A 20,141-nucleotide genomic window follows, 5' to 3' on the forward strand; every position below is an offset into this window, starting at 1 on the left:
ATGGTGTAAGAAAGTGGTCCAGGCTCATTCTTCTGCATGTCACTGTCCAGTTTTCCCAACACTATTTGTTGAAGAGACTATCTTTTTTTCCACTGGGTCTTCTTTCCTTCTTTATTGACCATACAGTTGTGGATACATTCTGGGGTTCTCTATTCTGTTCCATTGATCTATGTGTCTATTTTTGTGCCAGTTCCATACTGTCTTGATGATCACAGCATTGTAACAAAACTTGAAGTCTGGAATTGTGATGCTTCCAGCTTTGCTTTTTTTTTTTTTATTTTTTTAAGGTTACTTTGGCTATTCAGGATCTTTTGTGGTTCTATTCAAATTTTAGGATTGTCTGTTCTATCTCTGTGAAAGGATTTCATTATTTTTTATGGCTGAATACATCTCTCCTGCTCTTAGATACTGTTTACCCCACTCTCCCCACTGCATTTACTAATTTCCCACTTTGCCACACCTGGATTACATACCCCTCCAGGCAAGGAGTCTTAACAGTGCTAGGCATGTGCACTGTGGGCCTCCTTAATACCTTTCATCTGGTTTCCTGCCTCTCAGAAACAGCTGTCTAGCTGGCCTGACCTTGGAGCTTCTTAATGCACACCCTGGGAGATTCTGCTACAGGCTGTTTGGTCTTTGAGAGATGGTTGTGTTGGACATTCCTGACAGATGTGGAAAGACAGAACTTTTGTTGAAGTTTTTAAAAAGGCCTTTTTGTTGCACATGCAGAGGGGCAGATTTGTTTGTGTGCTTAATTCTTAGTACATTTGCATTTTTGTTCATGAAGTCATAAAAGGAAATACATATTGAGCAAGGAGATGCTTTCGGTTACTCAGATTTCCTGGCCTGTGGTGGAAGGGAACCTGCATTGTAGGGCATTTGTTATACATCTGCTGTTTATTTGGTTCCTTTAGTTTGTTGTATCTAAAAGAACGCAGTCTCAGTTGCAGTGAGGGGTATGGTGAGTTAGACTCTGAAAGGGCTGGGGGAGGTGGGAAATCCCCATGCTTAGGATAGACCTGCACAGCCCAAGATCTGTCACTGATGGAGAGAGCCAGGACTAGGGTGAGGTATATAAGCACTCATCTTCTGTGTGAAATTTGTAAATGATATTCTAATGCAATATTTTGAAAACCAGAATGTATGTAGAAAAATCCATCACGAATGAGATATCAAAATTTTAAATGAAGAGAGGGTCAGCAACAGTGTCGAGCCAAGCCAGACTGGAGCTAGTAGCAAAAGGAAAAATCAATAATGCTAATTCTGACTTTATTAAAGTTTTTAATATTTTATTTATCATGGATTTTTTGCATTCATTTGATTTTTCAAGAGACTGCATTAAAATATTACTTTTCTTCACCATTGAGTCTTTTAGCAACCTTAAACTTTGAGCCTAAGGCAAGTCCTCACCCACTCACCCTAGTTCCAAACTTGCTGAGAGCCACTGGATTTAAAGAGTATTCCTTTGGTTTTCTTTAATCTTTCAATATGCTTCCTTTCATCTTCTTCCTACTGGTAGAAGGTAGTTATAACCCAAGGGCCACAAAAGTGTCATATATCAGAAGCTGTATTGACAGTATTTAATATTAATCTGCATGTGATTTATTTTTGCCTTTGTAACTCAATCTGCTTCTCTACCAGAAATCCTTCAGGGGAAATTTGAACAGTACTAGAGTAAATTAGTAATAAAAAAAATAAATGATTATTAAAAATAGATTTTCAAACACTATAAACCTTCAGGCTATTTTAAAATAATAGCTTTATTTCTCACTCCAACACGTTTTCTAAGTAAAGTGATATTCCTCTTATTTATGAGATTATTGCATGACCGTGTATCTGAGGCATATTTCAACCTTTCACCAACTGGGAGTCATCATCAGTAGGGAGCCAATGTGTGTAGAGCAGCTGGTAGGGTGCACGTGCTTTATGCTGTGCCTCACACTCACATCATAAGGTAGCATGACATGGAAGGAAGTACAATTTTGATCAAAAGACATTGATTCCTCATTTGCCACTTATTACCAGGGTAAGCTTCCACTCCTCTTAGTCTTGATTAACTCCATTCTTTCTATAGAAATAACAATAGATTCTTCCCAGGGTTGTTGGAAAGAACAAATTGAATCACAGAGGGAAATGCTTTGAAAACTGCCAAAGGGCTCTACAAATAAAATGAGTTGTTTCCTTGATCAATGTGCAACCATGAGGCTGATGAGGCTCTGCAGGGAGCTGAGGCTGACTTCCCCTCTAGAAGTCCAGAGAATTATCTAGGTTGCATTTTTAGTGGTAGTCTGTTATTCTAAAACACACTAACTATATAAAAAGATGGTGAAAGGAAATCCTTAGAGGTCTTCACTGAAAAGTTCTTCCTTATAAAATGCAAGGTAATTATAAAGACTAGCTTGCAACAAAGCTTCCTGGGACAGGTATGTGGACCTCAAATGCACCTAGCTAATTGCGCAAGATTTTCATTGATGTGGCAGGGTCAAAATAATGAACAAGAGGTGGAAAATGCTCCACAGAGAAGATAATTGTTTCTTTAGGATATGAAATAGTTGCACCAATTCCTGGAACTAAAGAGCCAATGCATCTTAACTAATTGGACTAGGAATTGGTCATCTCTGCTTTAAAAGTGTCCTAACTATTGGAAACTGGAATAGTCCCGTAATACATCTGACTGGAAAACCAAAGAGATAAAATTATCCTGTAGGGTTTACATCTGTCAGATAAACAGATGCCATTTTTGAAGAGTAATTTAAAAAGGCCTCAATTGAGAGAATGCCAGTTTTATTGATTTCACTGCCCTTGTATGGTCAGTGAGCAGGTGATACACAAAAGTTAAGCCGATAGCAATGGCTTGTGACAAAGGAAAAAATATTCATTTTTTGCTGACTACACCACAGGATGTGCTATGTTTGAACATGAAGTTAGAGATGGATCAGCTCCTATCTGACAAGGCTCTTGATTGGCATTAGTTTCATGTCTGGAAAATCACAGTGCTCCAGAGGAAAATATCACTGCCGTGAAGGAGAAAGTAGTCAGGTGCTTACTTATGCTATGCACTCATCCCAGATCACAAGAATGTAATCTCCTGCAGTGGAGGGTTTATTTGGTCTTACATAGTGGTCAGGTCTCCTAAAATATTTGCCAAATGTAAACTAAAATATCTTAGTGGGTGAGGCTATTTTTAAATGTCAGTGCTTATAAGGTAGCATTTTAAAAACTTGAGTATTATTTTAGAACCCATTATAGGAAAGTAACTGACACTTGCTATTGATTTAAATTATTTTTATTATACTGTTACTTAAAATACAGCAGACATTGTGATGCACTGAGTAGAATCATCGTGTGCGCACGCTGGGTTGCCTGGGCAATGAGCAAGAAGGGACCAGGAGATTCATCTTCTTCCTCTCTGTCAGCAGTTCCCTTCCTCTGCCAGCAGGGCCTGGGCTGCCCTTTGCAGACTACTCCCAAGACAGCTGCCACCTGCATCCCCAGTGCAGATCTGCCAACCGCCGTTGACAAGACTTCATTCACAGACCTGCCCAGTAAAGAGGGGCACCCACATGGGGAAGAGTCCCTCCGTTGGGACAAACTCCACTGTGTGTCTATCAAATTACACTGGCCTTGGCTTTCCTCTCTATGGGGTGATGGGAAAAGGACAGTTTGTGACTTCCCTTATGTTAATCTGGCCTCGCTAGTTTTTTCTTTCCTCAATATACCCTATCCCTTATCTTTTTCCTTATGGGATTTGTCCCAAACTCTGACGTTTTTATGACAAACACGAAACTAGATGAAAATACCCTAGGAGTTTGGCTCTTCTACAACCAGGAAACTAAGTTTTTAAAATTAAGCACACGTGTAAAAAAAATCATACTAACAACAGTAATGTAATATAATAATTGATTGTTGTTTAGGTGAAACCTATTCATCCAAATTTAGTTTAATAAATGAAAAGAGTAGCCTTTGTTTCAGTTATACGTTAGTCTATTTCTGTATTGTAACTTGAGAGATACTAATTTTAGAGAATATGTATTTGGAGAAGTTCAATGGGCAAAGTGTTATTCATAACTTCAAGGCTTTTTCAGTAAATAGACCTCCTATTTAACCAAAACTCTGCCAGCAAGCAGTTGTTGAGTGCATATTTTGAAGAGATGTCACATGGTAATTTGTAAAGCTGACTAGTTCATCTTAAAATAAGGTCAGCATTGTGATGTTATTGAATCTATAATAAGTGGGTGCTTAATCTATTTATTTATGGCATTGCAAAAAGAAAAAAAAACTTCATTGTAATTCTAGTAGTTGCTGCTAATGAATCGTTCATTGGTACAGAGCAAGATAGGCTAGATTGTATGCCATGTACGTGTCTGAAATGGGAACACAAGGCCAAATGCTGACTTGGTGTGGGCTCTTTGAGTTTTATGAAATCTGTACTGTGAGCTATGTGAACCCCCCATCTTCCACCATTGTTCTCTAAAGCATGAAAAAACACAAAACTTATGTGTGTTTTGGCGTATGTTCCACTCATTCATCCATTCATTCATCTACTCACTCATTCATCCACCAAAAGCACTAACCATATGTCATGTGACAGGCACTGTCCTAGGCAATTGTGCACATCACTGTGCACAAACAGACAAGATCCTGGTCTTCACGAAGTTTGTACTCTAGCAGGGGTAGACAGAAAACAAGAGATATATTACTGAGTAAGCTTTAGAGTGTGTTGGAAAATGATAAATGGACTTTACAAAGAAAGGTAGAACAGGACTTGAGGAGTGCCAGAGCTAAGATGAGGCAGGGGACAGTGGGGTGGGCTGAGCCATACTGAAAAGGTGAGAATGGAGAAAATTCTTGTGGGACGTGAGGGGGTGGACCAGGGCAGATATCAGGCCAAGAGACATCCCAGCAGAAGGAAGGCCAGGGCAAATCCTCCAGGTGGGAAGGTACCTGATGTGTGTAGGAAACAACATGAAATCTGTGTGGTTGCACAGGACTGCGTCAGAGTAGGAGTGGATGGTGGAGAAATGAGGACAAGGCTGTGTAAACTCTGAGAAACCACAGCGGCCACTTTGGCTTTTACTCTGAATGGAAAGGGGAATCCTTGCAGCTTTTTTGAGCAGAGGCATCACATGATCTGACTTACAGTTTAGAAGGGTCACTGTGGAAGAACGGAGGTGTCTTCAAGATAAAGAAGCTATAGGTAGAACAGGTGTGGGCGTAAAGAGCGGTAAGGAAGGACATCAGTCCTGACTTTCTTAACTTGGGGACATCTGTTAGGCATCCAAGTGGAGGAGAAGCTGGCTACAAGAGTCTGGAGTTTGGGAAAGAGGTCTGTGCTGGACAGAAAAATTTAGGAGTCAGTGAGAAGATAGAGGGCATTAAAGCCAAGGGACTGAATGAATGAGATGCAGGGAGTAGATGAAGCTAGAGAAAAAAAGAAAGATGAATGTCACAACTGGGGGCCCTCATAACTTGGAGGTTGTGGATAGGAGGTCTCAGGATAAAGTTATCAGATGGTCCAGACTACCCTATAGTTAGATTGTTCTAAATAATCATTAAAGTGAAAACATAATTTATATGTTATACCAGAGAACTCAGAGCCCTATGATATATCATCTGTGGATCCTCATTTGAGAAATCTTGCCCCATGGAACTCAATCAAAAGCAAGATATTTCTTCAAACTGAGATGGATTCGTGTGATTCTATAATCATGCTCATGACTGACTTGCTCCAGAGAAGTGATTTACACATTTATGCCCATGTTCAACTTTATATCAGAAAAGATACTAAAAAATATCTACACCATAGAAAATGCAGCAAATCTAGAAATGGGAGTTTAAAAATTAAAGAATTGTCATATTTTCCTGCCACAACACAGTGGGATATATCCCACATGCCTTGGGGACCCTTAGCCTAGAGCTGTGTTGTTCATAGAGGTTCATGTCTTCTGGGCTTCAGTCTTCAGATATGGAGGGTCTTAGAACGCTTCTCCAATACTGAACCTCCCGGAACTCACTTGCTTTCTCTCGTCCCAATTAGCACATCCTTTCATGCACCTTACAAAAAATTTACCCCTAGAATCTGCTCTGATACAGTGACTCAAGGTCTGAAAATCTCTAGGGCTTCTTTTAAAGGTTGAAGAAGAAGCTGATCTCAAGTGCCTTTTACCTCCTGTTATGGAAACTCTGCTAATAATGTAGGGAAATGCAAAAAAGAAGCAGAGAACCAACACATACAGTGAAGAAAGGGTGTGACAGAGAATCAGCCTTGCCTAAGAAACCTTTCACACCGTCCCAGGCCTTGCCCACTGGCACCCATGAGAGGTGCAATCAGAGTGTCCTCTCCCCCAGCTGGTACATGTGGGACATGTGTGGACCAGTCGTCCCGAATAGAACTTCCAGCACATTCTTCTGTAGAATATCCTGAAACAAGTTCTCATTCATGGACTGACAAGGTTCAGTGAATTATAGATTCAATGAACTTCTGGAGCCTGCCTGACTATATTTTTTCTTAAACGAGAAAGTTCATTTTGCATTATGACGAACTTAGAATACAATAAATTATAACGAAAGATTTATTCATTTCTTCTAATTTGTTATAATTTATAATCTGTGGAATTATTTATCAATATTTTTCCTGTATTACCTTTATATGTTAGTAGTTTGTACCTAAAATACTTTGTAAGTAGTATTCACTGAAAGTGCAATTATACTGTATATAGTGATTTATATTCTTTGCACATGTATTTTTCCAATTTATTGATTGCTTTATTTAGAAAACTATTGTCTTCAAATGCTAAATATTTTTCAAAGTGTGTTGTACTAGTCCAGCAATTCAAGGTACATTTCGTGGAAAAAGAATAGAGAAGCAGAAGATCACATTGATTTCAGCTTTGCTTTCTAAAAGAGACCAATTACAGCACTAAAAATGCCCATTCATGGCTATATTACACAGAATTTGGATGTCATAAATAGCCAAAATAGTTTTTCTGTGATTACATGGAGGAGGATTTTCCTATTTTATATTCCAAGATTATAATTTGAAATCTGGGATTTAATGTCAGCAAATGAAAGTACAATGCACTATTTCTTTTCTTGGTATTATTTCTAATCTTTAACATCAACAAGAACCACAGTGATGTTTTCAAGAGACAGGTCATGATTTAAATATGGCAGAAGTATGTTTATATCAACTAATTTATATACTTTTTCTCCTGACAAAAAACAGTACATGCCCACTGTAGAAAATTTTTTAAATTCAGGTAAATGATAATGCTGCATGTTGCAAAATAGAGAATGCAGGTTTTCCCAATTAACATGGACATATAAATTACTCAGATCACAATCTTTGAGTGCAGTAGATACACAAATAAAATTAATCAGGAATTAAAAGTAGATATTCCTAAATAAGTATTGAGTAAAAAAAAAAAAAGTTAAAATCAAACCACAGACTATTAGATAAGACATTACATTGGACAAAATAATGAGATCGGGTTAAGGTTCTACTTAAAAGAAAATCCTTGGCTTTATTTTTTCTTTCTCTCTCTCTTTTTTAAAGTAACTGCACATGCATGGTTATTTTATGCACAACAAAGGAGTGGGGAAGGGAAACAGAGAAAACTGTACTGTAGTAGTGAGGATGTGGTGGATTCAAATTGTGGTTTTCTGATTGAGACTATCTTCTTGGTTTAGAGGAACAGAGTTCTGGAATACAGTATCAGGTTTCCTTTTTAGTAGACACCTCTGTCTGTTGCTGGGATGCATCACCTGCACCTTCATCCTCCATTTCCAGCTCCGTAGGTGTGTCTGTTTCATTGATTGGGTGCCCATCAAATGGGAAATTGCCTCATGGACAAACTGTGGGGTTCCCAGTAGGCTTTCATCAGTTTACTAAGTGATGTCCGCCTCTTAATCTTACTCTGCACCCCAGAACCATCCTGCCCTGACACCTGCACATTAACATGATCCTTGTTCTCAGTCTTGACTCCATCCTTGGACTTTTCATTTGCCATAGTGAGTGCTAGAGTCACCTCCTGGCTTCTTCACAAAAGGGGTACCAGGTCCACACCCAGTGAGCAGACGAGCAGCCCCAGGAGCTGCAGGAGGGAGTTGCAGCTGGGGTGGACAGCGAAAATCCTTGGCTTTAAATATAATTATTATAAATAAATAAATAAATAAATAAATAAATAAATAAATAAATAAGATTATTTAGGCCTCTGGGTGGCTCAGTGGTTGAGCAGTTGCTTTTGGCTCAGGGTGTGATCCTGGGGTGCCAGGATCAAGTCCCGCATTGGGCTCCTCACAGGGAGCCTGCTTTTCCCTCTGCCTGTGTCTCTGCCTCTCTCCCGCTGTGTCTCTCATGAATAAATAAATAAATAAACAAATAAATAAATAAAATCTTTAAAAATATAATTATTCAACAAGAAATAATAGTGAAGCATTCAATAAAATAATCTAGAAAACACATAAATAAAAGATAGTATAAAGAAAAATAGCTAAACATTAAGAGCTTCTTTAAAAAAAAAAACCCAAATAATAGAATTGTTTCATTTAAGAGCAGCTAATCCCTCATTGTTTTTAGTTTTGTTCACTGGAGGAGCATTCCTAAGAGAATTGGCTTCATATGTTTTAGTGCTGTTTTCATTGGTCCCTTCATTAATCATGGCAATTACATCTTTGTTTTAGATTCTGCTTTTGATTTGTGAAATGGGTCCCCTTGTTCAAGTGATTCCTTTTTCTTCATTCTAGTTGGTCCAGTATTAATATCGTCACTTCTGCTTCCTACTTGTGCTCATCTGGTATGTCTTTGTCCATCTCTGTAAAAAATACGTTTCACTTCAATTTATTTTACCTGGTTTTTTGAAGGCACCATTTAGCTAGATTTTGTTTTCCCAGCCCAATTTGAAAACTGTTCTCTTCCAAAGATGGAATTTGATTCGTTTGCACTTATCTTAGTTAGTGCAATTGTGTTTCATGGTTGTCTCTTGTATTGTTCTTTACTTTTTTTGTTTCATGGTATTTATTTCATTTTTTGAATTATTTTATCTTTCTACTGATTTGGAAAACATAGTCTACTGGAGAGCTTCTTTCACTAAGAATAGGGAAACATTTATTGACCTGTCAATACCATCAATAAAGCCTTAGTGCTTCATATAATGTGAAGAATTTGGCCTGCTTTTTTCTTTTTTCTCTGCCTCTCAGATTATGTGAGAATTTTCTCAGATTTTAAAACCATTTTGAGATTATAGTCACATGTAACCATCTAAACAGTAATTATTCACTGAGGGCCTTATTTTGTTTTCTTGTTATCACTATTGTTCATCTCCTTTACCTCCTTGAGTATTTTTAATATGACATGGGTGTTTTCTTCTCTGATTACTCGCATATCTCAGAGTATGGTTATCATTTCCTAGTGTTGTGATGATAAATTGTCACAGTTGGGAATCCCTGGCCACACTCTTTTCCCTGAAAACTCTGGATCTTGCTCCACTGTCTTGGCATAATTCCAGCGTAGGGAAGATGAACCAAGGTCTGCAGTTAACTTAGTTTTACTGCTTTTTTCCTTTATCTTTGTTTTATCACAATAAATTTAGGTGTGAGTCTCTTTTTATTTTCAAGGTAAAAAGCAAAGCAAACCCTGATATTCTGAGAACTTCAATCTGAAGTCTCAAGAATTTCTTCTACTATTTCTTTAGTTGTGTGTGTGTGTGTGTGTGTGTGTGTGTGTGTTTTCCATTTGCTCTGTTGAGTCACTGTGAATTTTCTTATTCCATAACCTCAGTTGCACTGTCTTCTTCACTGGCATTTTAGTTTCTATCTAAATCTCTTCTCCCAGCACATTTGGATGGTTGTAAGGTTGAGAAGGAGGCAAGGAGAAATGCCTGTGGCTTTAGCTGTCTTACAAACTAGCATCACTCCCAGGGCAGGGGTGGCCTCTTAGCCCAGAGCTGCTGGGATGGTGCTCTGAGGAGTCTGGATTTCCAGCACCTGCATCCCCAGCACTCTCAGGCTGTCCCTGGATTTCCCAGATCCAGGGCACCTGCACATCTGTGTCATAAATCTCCCCCCTTGGTAAGTGAGATTAAGCTGATGGCATTAGCCTGCTCTACACAGAACTCTCAATCACCATCTTGGGTGATCTCTCTTTCTTTCTTCCCCAGAGATGCATTCCAAGAAAGAGTATATTCTGGCTGCGTTTGCAGAGTTCTGACCCACAGTGGGGCTCCCAGGGCTTCTCCTGCCTTCTGATTGCTTCTCTGGAAATGTTGTCTGCCATTCTACCTCTCACGTTTCTTCTGGATATCTCTGGTCAAAACTTTTTAACTTTGAAGCATTTGTTATGCTTTTTTCCTTCCCTCTTCCCACCAAATATCCCAGTCAAATATTTGTAACTTTTTGACCAGGAATTCTTACTTCAGGTGATACCAAAATTGGCAGGGATCTTGTTGTTTATTTTAGGCTCCTTTGTTTGTTTTAACCTTTTATCCAGGAAGTCCATAGATGGTCTTTGTATATGCACCCCCCCCCCAATGCTCTAAATAGCTTAAAAAAACAGGAATGGTACTCTCATTCATGACCTGCATTCAGAAATAATCCAAAATAAAGAGAATGGGTTTCTACTTATTTCCACTGGAAATCAGATCCCACTTTCCCTAGATGCAGGAGTCCTTTAGTCCTGTGGCTCTTTTCTTTCCAACACCTCTGGGGTTGCACTGTGAGAAGCAAAATGTCAAAAAACAGTCACATGTTTATTAATTCCTATGGAGATTGGGCTAGTGCCCAATCACCATCTTTCAACCTCTCATATTAATCAATCTCATATGCTACTTTTGACTCTGCCTCACTATCCTTTATATCTCAGCCATCTTCTTTTTTCTTTCTTTTTTAAATAAATTTATTTTTTATTGGTGTTCAATTTGCCAACATACAGAATAACACCCAGTGCTCATCCCACCGAGTGCCCCCCTCAGTGCCTGTCACCCAGTCACCCCCATCCCCCGCCCACCTACCCTTCCACCACCCCTAGTTTGTTTCCCAGAGTTAGGAGTCTTTCATGTTCTGTCTCCTTTTCTGATATTTCCCACTTATGTTTTCTCCTTTCAGCCATCTTATTTTAGGAAGGATTTGACACATCGGCTCCCAAATTCACTTTGAGGAGTGCCTTTCTTCTGCCCACCAACCAAACCAAAGAGGGCTAAAGGTCCTTCTACTATTTACAGATTATTTCTCTGAGACATCTTAATTGAGTCCATTCCTCTTGCTGCCTGTTATTCTATCCCTGAGTCTCCAATGGCTCCACCAAGAGATAAGAATTCACCTAGGGTGGCCAAATTTTACAATAGAATCTAGAAATCTCACAGCTCCTGTCCTTTTTTTTTTTTTTTTAATTTTATTTATTTATTCATGATAGTCACACACAGAAAGAGAGAGAGGCAGAGACACAGGCAGAGGGAGAAGCAGGCTCCATACAGGGAGCCCGACGTGGGATTGGATCCCAGGTCTCCGGGATCGCGCCCTGGGCCAAAGGCAGGCGCTAAACCGCTGCGCCACCCAGGGATCCCCGCTCCTGTCCTTTCATTGGTAGTACAGTGTGCAGCTGCATCCTACCTCCTAGATGTGCAAAACTGATGTCTAGTTTGTATTAACTAATTACTTTAGAACAGCAAATGTCAGCATGGGAAGCTGGCTAGACAGTAACCAGGGCCTGGAATACTTACTCCCGTTTTCTTATCCACTGACCTCAATTATTTAAGAGGATTATGACTTTTTTTCCCTCTCGTCTTGAAAATGCTCTTCTATCTTCCTCTCCTTACCAGGAAACCAGTTTGGCACAAAACCCCGACATCAGATAACTAAGGATTTGCAATAATGGAATGAATTTTTACTGACCTTCTGTATTCTCCAGTGACTCCCACTTTTGTGCTGATTGTCCACAATGCTAAACTGTGGATTTGCAGTTCTTCTTGAAAGTGTTTCTAGAAAAACCCAGGTATCAACAAATGCAGCTAAATGAATCCAATGTGATGGCCAGTAGCCATGTAGTAAGCCTGGTTCTTTAACTCTAGAGGCTGAATCCTCTTAGGAAAAAGAATAATAGTAAAATTTCCTTTTTCCAGGGGGTTACATTTAGCTGCCTCTGTTTCGTTTTCATGCGGGATTTCCCAGCACTAGGCATAGTACTTTTTCCTCTTACCACTTTCCATAGCTTAAGGTAGTCTAAGTAAAGCAATGGATCATTCATGCTGCTTTTCAGAAAGCTTATAGTGAACAAGGTGCAGCCATTTCAAAAATGGGTTTTTATGCACTGCATTCTAATTATACACAAGTACTGCACAATTATACTGAGATACTCATGGACATTTATTTCTTTTCCTCTTCAAAGAAAGAGCAAACATTTAGTGACCCATAGCATGATTTGGGAGAAAAACATTTTATGTAAATTTAAAATATTCTCTGATAACATGGGCCATTCTTGTTCATGTCAATTTTCTTAATTTTCTGCAATGAGTGTGTACCATTTTTGTTGAGACAAGAGATACAAAAATTAATCGGCATAATCCTTGCGGCCATCTTTAAGTCATGAATCTGCTGATTGAAAGCAGAACTAGACTTTTTTGCTTATTGATAGAAAAGACTCTATATATTTCAGTAAGAGAAATAGTTCATTATAGTTTTGAACCTTGAAGCATGGAGACAACCTGGAGTGCTAAGGAAAGGAATCTGAATTCTGAGATCCATACTACAATGGGGACTGTAAATCTTGGAAAAAGATTCTGATCATGTAACCCAATTATTAATACAAGACATGATTTTAGGTAAGCTTTTTCATTGAATTCATTTTCAATGAGATAGCTTGTTTTTGAAAAAAACTGATTAATTTTTACAGTAAAAATACTGCAGAAAAGTAGCTACATATTTATATCATTAAAATAGTTATTTGATTTGATATAGCTAACATTCTGGGACTTCCAGTGGGAACTTTGATTCGAAGTATCCCTCAGCTGGGACATGAGGGAGAAGATATCAATCAAGATGACAGAATGAGAAATCATATGCCAGAGCCACAGTTAGCATGTTGTGGGTGCAGGCCAAGTCCAGGCAGCCTGCGCTGCACAGACCTCTTTCATTACTCTCTGTTTCTGGGTGGAAATCCTGGGAAATCCTCTGGGCTTTCAGAGCTAGTTTTTCCTTTGATAGAATGAGGAGCAGAAACGGATCAGATATGTTCTAATGCTCTTTTGTTTTTAAGTATTTGATTCTTTTGCTGTGGCACTCACAGCAACTTCCAAATGGCCGGTATTCCACAAAGATCCAAAATCTGTTTTCCAAGACCAAAGTCTCCAGGGTTCTCAGACCTTGACTGGGGCCCCATCCACGCACACATCACACACACACACATGTTGTCTTCAGCATCCTCTGCATGGTTTGAGTTCTGATCACATTCATTGGGTAGCTTAAATGCTCTGACATGACTGACAAGAGATAAGAGAGAGGAACAGAGAAATGGGGGAAAGGAGTTCTAAAATGGGATAAGAAGCCCAGACAAAGGTTTATCTTCCTCCTCACCCTTTTCCCAGTGCCCTTGCAACACCACATAGTGACCTCTCCTCCAGAGAGCTGATATCATCACAGAATTTGGATGTCTCCTTATTTTGTCCTATGATAATCAAATAAATGCCATAAATATTAAGATCCTACAATATGCCAGACAAACAAAGGGTAAAAATCTGAGGCTGCAAAGATGAGTCCTCAGACTTTGTCCTCAAGGTCTTAATCAGGTGGGGAAAGAGAAACGCACCAGATTAACCAGAAATACAGTCTTGATGGTGCCAAGGTCAAGATGAGAAAGATCTGCAGGTAGCCCATAAGCTGAGGCAGGAAGGCCAGTGGGTCTCTGCCAGGCTTAACAGGTAGAGGTGAGTAGAAAGGCAGAGAGACACATCTGAGCGTGGAATGTTCCAGGGAGGACAGGCCGATCCCTGTGCCTGGTTGTAAAGTGCTTATGGGGAGGGACAAGAGAGATGAGCCTAAGACAGACAGAGCTCGAAATAAAGGGCTTTGGATGTTGAGCTAAGAAATCCAGAATTCATGCTAGACAGCAGTGATTCTCAACCCTGTCAGACCCAGTGACCCTTTTTTATAACAAATTCTGTGTAATGCCTCCTAAATAGTGCAGACTGAAATGAAATTCATGTTACTGTAACCTATCTACATACATAATGAAAAGTTACCTAAAAAATGAAAGTCACTCTACTGCCCTAGCTGTGACATGAAGGAGAACATAAAAGGGAAATACATTTTCAATATATTAATGCCTGAACTTCACGAAAATAGAAGACATAATGAAGTGGCTGGATGTTTGTACCCATACGTGGAATCATCAAGGACATGGCGGCTATAAATATATGTGATACAGGGGCGGGTTCTAGTGACTCAAAGACCTCATTGTCATCACTGCTGGGATCTTCTGAAATGTCAAGCAACCCTTGGAGAAGTGCTGAACACAAAGTACAATATTCTCTTGATTTCCCTAGTATTTTATTTTCACTTTGGGAAAATCAGAGTATATGAAAACCATGCAAAAATGTTTTGAGTGTCTTTGTAAATTGGAATTGGTCCAAAGTTGATATAATTGTAAATGGCTTTTTTCAATTATAGGAATGTTTGGCAAGACATTGAAAAGTCACACTGCAGGTGGGACTGTTACTTGTTAGAAAGGACAGTACCGTGTGTGTGTCTGAAGGACCTAGACATGTATCTTTGGGGCTGAGGTAAAGGGACTTGTGAGTGGCTGAGGTAAAGGGACTTGTGAGAGGCTCACAGCCAGGGGCATTACAGCTGCAACAGCCCAGAGGAGAGTCTCTGAGAAACTCACAAGTGCCCTAGAGAAAGAGTCATTTAATACTATTACCCTGGCCCAGGAAACCAACAACAGATTATATTGGTTATATTGCAGTCAGCCAGGTAAAAGCTCTCCTGCACTTGACCTCTTAACCCTAGACCTGCTTCAACACTAGGAGGAGCCTAGTGAGTTGGGGGAGGAGATGCAGAAAAGCTGAAGTTTTAGAAAAATTCTTTATCCCCTTGGGAAAAAAATACAGTGTTAGACTGCTTCATCATACTACATAGAAAGATAATTCCAAGAGGAAATAAAATCTAAAAATAAAAAATAAAATTGTAAGAGAACCAGTAGAAAATATTATTAAATATTTTTAGAATCTAGGCTTAGATAAAATATTCTTAATATTTAGATATCACAAAAATGGACCGAGTTGGGTACATAAGCTTTAAAATTTTTCTATGTTGTGAGATACCAAAACCAAAGACAAATAACTACATAGTAGGAACTAATCACAAAATATATCACAAATTAAAATACCTTGAAAATGTGGTGATTGTTTCTGAACAGCATTGATAAGAAACAGGAAAGTAATTCCTTACAAAAATCTAAAGAAAATGAATAGTCAATTTTCCAAAGAAAAAATATAAAACAGAAAACTTGACAGAGGTAGCACTACAAATTATCAGAGAAAAAAAGCTCTCTTTATTTACTGCTATTTGATCAATTGTTTAAGTGCATGGACAAAATGAAACTAGATTGCTAACACATATGAAAATAAAATCTAATTTCCATGTGAATAATTCCTTACATGAAGAAAAGAAAATGTTAAAACACTTAGAAGAAAATATTTTTATTTAAATTCAGTTAATTAACATATTGTGTATTATTAGTTTCAGAGGTGGAGGTCAGTGATTCATCAGTCCTATATAACACCCAGAACTCATTACTTCACATGCCCTCTTTCATATCCATCACTCAGGCACCCCATCTCCCCCAACCTCCCCTCCAGCAACCCTTAGTTTGTTTCCTGTGATTAAGAGTCTTTTGTGGTTTCTCTTTCTTTCTGATTTCACTTTGTTCTATTTTCCTTCCTTTTCCCTATGCTCCTCTGCTTTGTTTCTTAAAGTCTACATATGAATGACATTATATGATACTCTTTCCCTGATTGACTTATTTCACTAAGCATAATACCCCCTAGTTCCATACATGTCACTGCAAATGGCAATATTTCATTTTTGATGGCTGAGTAATATTTCATTATATATATATTCCATATGTATATATTCCATTATATATAATATATCATAATGCACACACACACATATATATATCACACACACACACACACACACACACACACACACATATATATATATCACATTTTCTTTATTCATTCATCTGTCGATAGATATCTGGGCTCTTATAGTTTGGCTATTGTGGATATTGCTTCTATAAGCATTGGGGTTCAGGTGCCCCTTCAGATCTCTCCATTTGTATCTTTGGTAAAATACCTAGTAGTGCAATTGCTGGATCATAGAGTAGCTCAATTTTCAACTTTTTGAGGAACCTCCATGCTGTTTTCCAGAGTGGCTGTAACCAGCTCGCATCCCTATCAACAGTGGCATCCTCACCAGCATCTATCATTTCCTGACTTGTTAATTTTAGCCATTCTGACTGGCGTGAGGTGGTATCTCATGGTGGTTTTCATTTGGATTTCCCTGATGCCCAGTGATGTGGAGCATTTTTTCATGTGTCTGTTGACCATCTGTATGTCTTTGGAGAAATGTCTGTTCATAACTTCTGCCCATTTCTTGATTGAAATATTTGTTCTTTGGTATTAGCCCTTTATTTGATAAGACTTCTGCAAATATCTTCTTCCATTATGTCAATTATCTTTTGGTTTATGTCTACTGTTTTCTTTGCTGTGCAAAAGCTTTTTATCTTGATGAAGTCCTAATAGTCCATTTTTGCCTTTGTCTCCTTTGGAGATGTGTCTAGCAAGAAGTTGTTTCTGCTGAGGTCACAGGGGTTGCTGCCTGCATCCTCCACTAGGATTTTGGTGGATTCCTGTCTCACATTTAGATCTTTCATCCATTTTGAGTTTATTTTTGTGTATGGTATGAGGAAATGGTCCAATTTCATTCTTCTGCATGTGGCTGTCCAATTTTCCTTGTCAAAGATTACTTGACCATAGAGTTGAGGGCTCATTTCTTGGTTCTCTATTCTGTTCCATTGATCTAGGTGCCTGTTTTTGTGCCAGTACCACACTGTCTTGATGATCACAGATTTGTAATATAGCTTGAAGTCCAGATTTGTGGTGCCATGAGCTTTGGATGTCTTTTTCAACATTCCCTTGGCTTTTTGGGGTCTTTTCTGATTCCATAAAAATTTTATTTTTAAATTTTTAAATTTTTAAATTTTTAATTTATTCCAGCTCTGTGAAAAAAGTTGATGGCATTTTGATAGGGATTGCATTAAATGTGGAGATTGCTGCTGGTAGCATAGACATTTTAACAATATTTGTTCTTCCAATCCATGAGCATGGAATAATTTTCCATTTCTTGTGTCTTCCTCAATTTCTTTCATAAGTGTTCTATAGTTTTCTGAGTACAGATCCTTTACCTCTTTGGTTAGGTTTATTCCTAGTTATCTTATGGTTTTTGGCACAATTGTAAACGGGATCAACTCCTTAATTTCTCTTTCTCCTGTCTCATTGTTAGTGTACAGAGATGCAACAGATTTCTATGCATTGATTTTATATCCTGCCACTTTCCTGAATTCCTGTACCAGTTCTAGCAATTTTGGGTTTTCCATGTAGAGTATCTGGTCATCTGTGAAGAGGGAGAGTTTGACTTCTTCATTGCCTGTTTGGATGCCTTTTATTTCTTTTTGTTGTCTGATTGCTGAGGCTAGGACTTCTAGTACTATATTAGACAACAAGGGTGAGAGTGAACATCTCTGTCATATTCCTGACCTTAAGTGAAAAGCTCCCAGTTTTTCCCCATTGAGAATGATATTCACTGTGGGCTTTTCAAATACAGCTTTTATGATATTTAGGTATGTTCCCTCTATCCCTACACTGTGGAGAATTGTAATCAAGAAAGGATGCTCTACTTTGTCAAATGCTTTTTATGAATCTATTGAGAGAATCGTGTGGTTCTTGTCCTTTCTTTTATTAATGTGGTGTATCATGCTTGATTTGTGGATGTTGAACCACGCTTGCAGCCCAGGAATAAATCCTACTTGGCAGTGGTGAATAATCCTTTTAATGTACTGTTGCATCCCATTTGGCAAGTATCCTGGTGAGTATTTTGGCACCCAAGTTCATCAGGGATATTTGCCTGTAATTCTCCTTTTTGTTGGGGTTTTTTTTTGGGACCAAGGTAATGCTGGCCCCAGAAAGATTTTGAAGTTTTCCTTTCATTTCTATTTTTTTGAAACAGCTTCAGAAAAATGAATTAATTCTTCTTTAAATGTTTGGTAGAATTCCCCTGGGAAGCCATCTGGCCCTAGACTCTTGTTTGTTCAGAGATTTTTTTATTACTTCCTCAATTTTCTTGCTGGTTGTGGGTCTGTTCATGTTTTCTATCTCTTCCTGTTCAGCTTTGGTAGTTTATATTCTAGGAGTGCATCCATTTCTTCCAGAATTCCTAATTTATTGGTATATAATTGCTCATAATATATTCTTATAATTGCTTATATTTCTGCAGTGTTGGTTGTGATGTCTCCTCTTTCATTCATGATTTTATTTTTTTGGGTCCTTTCCCTCTTCTTTTTGATAAATCTGTCCAGGAATTTCTTGATCTTATTAACTCTTTCAAAGAATCAGCTCCTGGGCAGCCCCAGTGGCCCAGCGGTTTAATGCCACCCTTGGCCCGGGGTGTGATCCTGGAGACCCGGGATTGAGTCCCATGTCAGGCTCCCTGTGGGGAGCCTGCTTCTCCTTCTGCCTGTGTCTCTGCCTCTCTCTGTGTGTCTCTCATGAATAAATAAATAAAATATTTTTAAAAACCCAAAATAAAAAAAAAAAACAAAACCAAAAAATCAGCTCCTACTTTTGTTGATCTGTTCTAATGTTCTTTTGGTTTCTATTTCATTGATTTTTGCTCTAATCTTTACTAATTCTCTTCCCTTGCTGGGTTTATTTGCTTTATTTTATTAGTTGTGTTTTCATTTTCATTTGTTCCCAGGAATTTTTAAACTCTTTAATTTCCTTGTTGACTCATTCATTCCTTAGTAAGATACTCTTTGACCTTCAAGTATATGAGTTGCTTCCCAATTTCTTCTTGTGATTGAATTCAAATTTCAAAACATTGTAGTCTGAAAATATGCAGGGAATGATCTCAATCTCTTAGTACCAATTGAAACCCAATTTGTGATCCAGTATGTGATCTATTCTGGAAAATGCTCCATGTGCACTCAAGAAGAATATGTTTTCTGTTGCTTTCAGATGGAATACTCTGTATATATCTGTGAAGTCCATCTGATCCAATGTGTAATTTAAAGCCCTTGTTTCCTTGTTGAGCTTCTGCTTAGGTGATCTGTCCATTGCACTGAGCAGGGTGTTAAAGTTTTCCTTTTTTATCTAATCTAATATCCTATGCATTTTGATTGGAGTATTTAGCCCATTTACATTCATACTAAGTATTGAAAAATATGAATTTAGTACCATTGTATTACCTGTAAAGTCACTATTTCTGTGTATTGTCTCTGTTCCTTTCCGGTCTATGTTACTTTTAAGCTCTCTCTTTGCTTAAAGGATCCCTTTAAATAGTTCTTGGAAGACTGGTTCAGTGATCATAAATTCTTTTAGTTTTTATTTGTCCTGGAAGCACCTTATCTCTCCTTCTATTCTGAATGACAGTCTTGCTGGATAAAGTATTCTTTGCTGCATAATTTTCTCATTTAGCACCCTGAACACATCATGCCAGCCCTTTCTGCCCTTCCAGGTCTCTGCAGATAGGACTGCTACCAATCTAATGCTTCTACCCTTTTAGTTTAAGGACTCCTTGTCCTGAGTTGCTTTCAGGATTTTTTTTTTGTCTCTGAAATTTGCAGCATTCACTATTATATGTTGAGGTGTTGACCTATTTTTATTGATTTTGAGGGGGATTCTCTGTGCCTCCTGGACTTGTATGCCCGTTTCCTTTCCCAGACTAGGGAAGTTCTCAGCTATACTTTGCTCAAGTATACCCTCTGCCCCCCCTTTCCTCTTCTTCTGGGATCCCAATTATTCTAATATTGTTTCACTTTATGGTATCACTTATCTCTCAAACTCCCCTCATGATCCAGTAATTGTTTC

At 38.4% G+C, this 20,141-nt stretch overlaps 1 pseudogene; it reads left to right on the plus strand.

Annotated features, from left to right (window-relative positions):
• The first annotated feature begins 3,370 nt into the window (after positions 1 to 3,370).
• LOC121501681 overlaps positions 3,371 to 20,141 on the plus strand; it is a 56,632-nt pseudogene continuing 39,861 nt past the window's right edge.

This window comes from Vulpes lagopus, chromosome 11 (genome assembly GCF_018345385.1).
Source record: "Vulpes lagopus strain Blue_001 chromosome 11, ASM1834538v1, whole genome shotgun sequence".
NCBI classification, from domain to species: Eukaryota; Metazoa; Chordata; class Mammalia; order Carnivora; family Canidae; genus Vulpes; species Vulpes lagopus.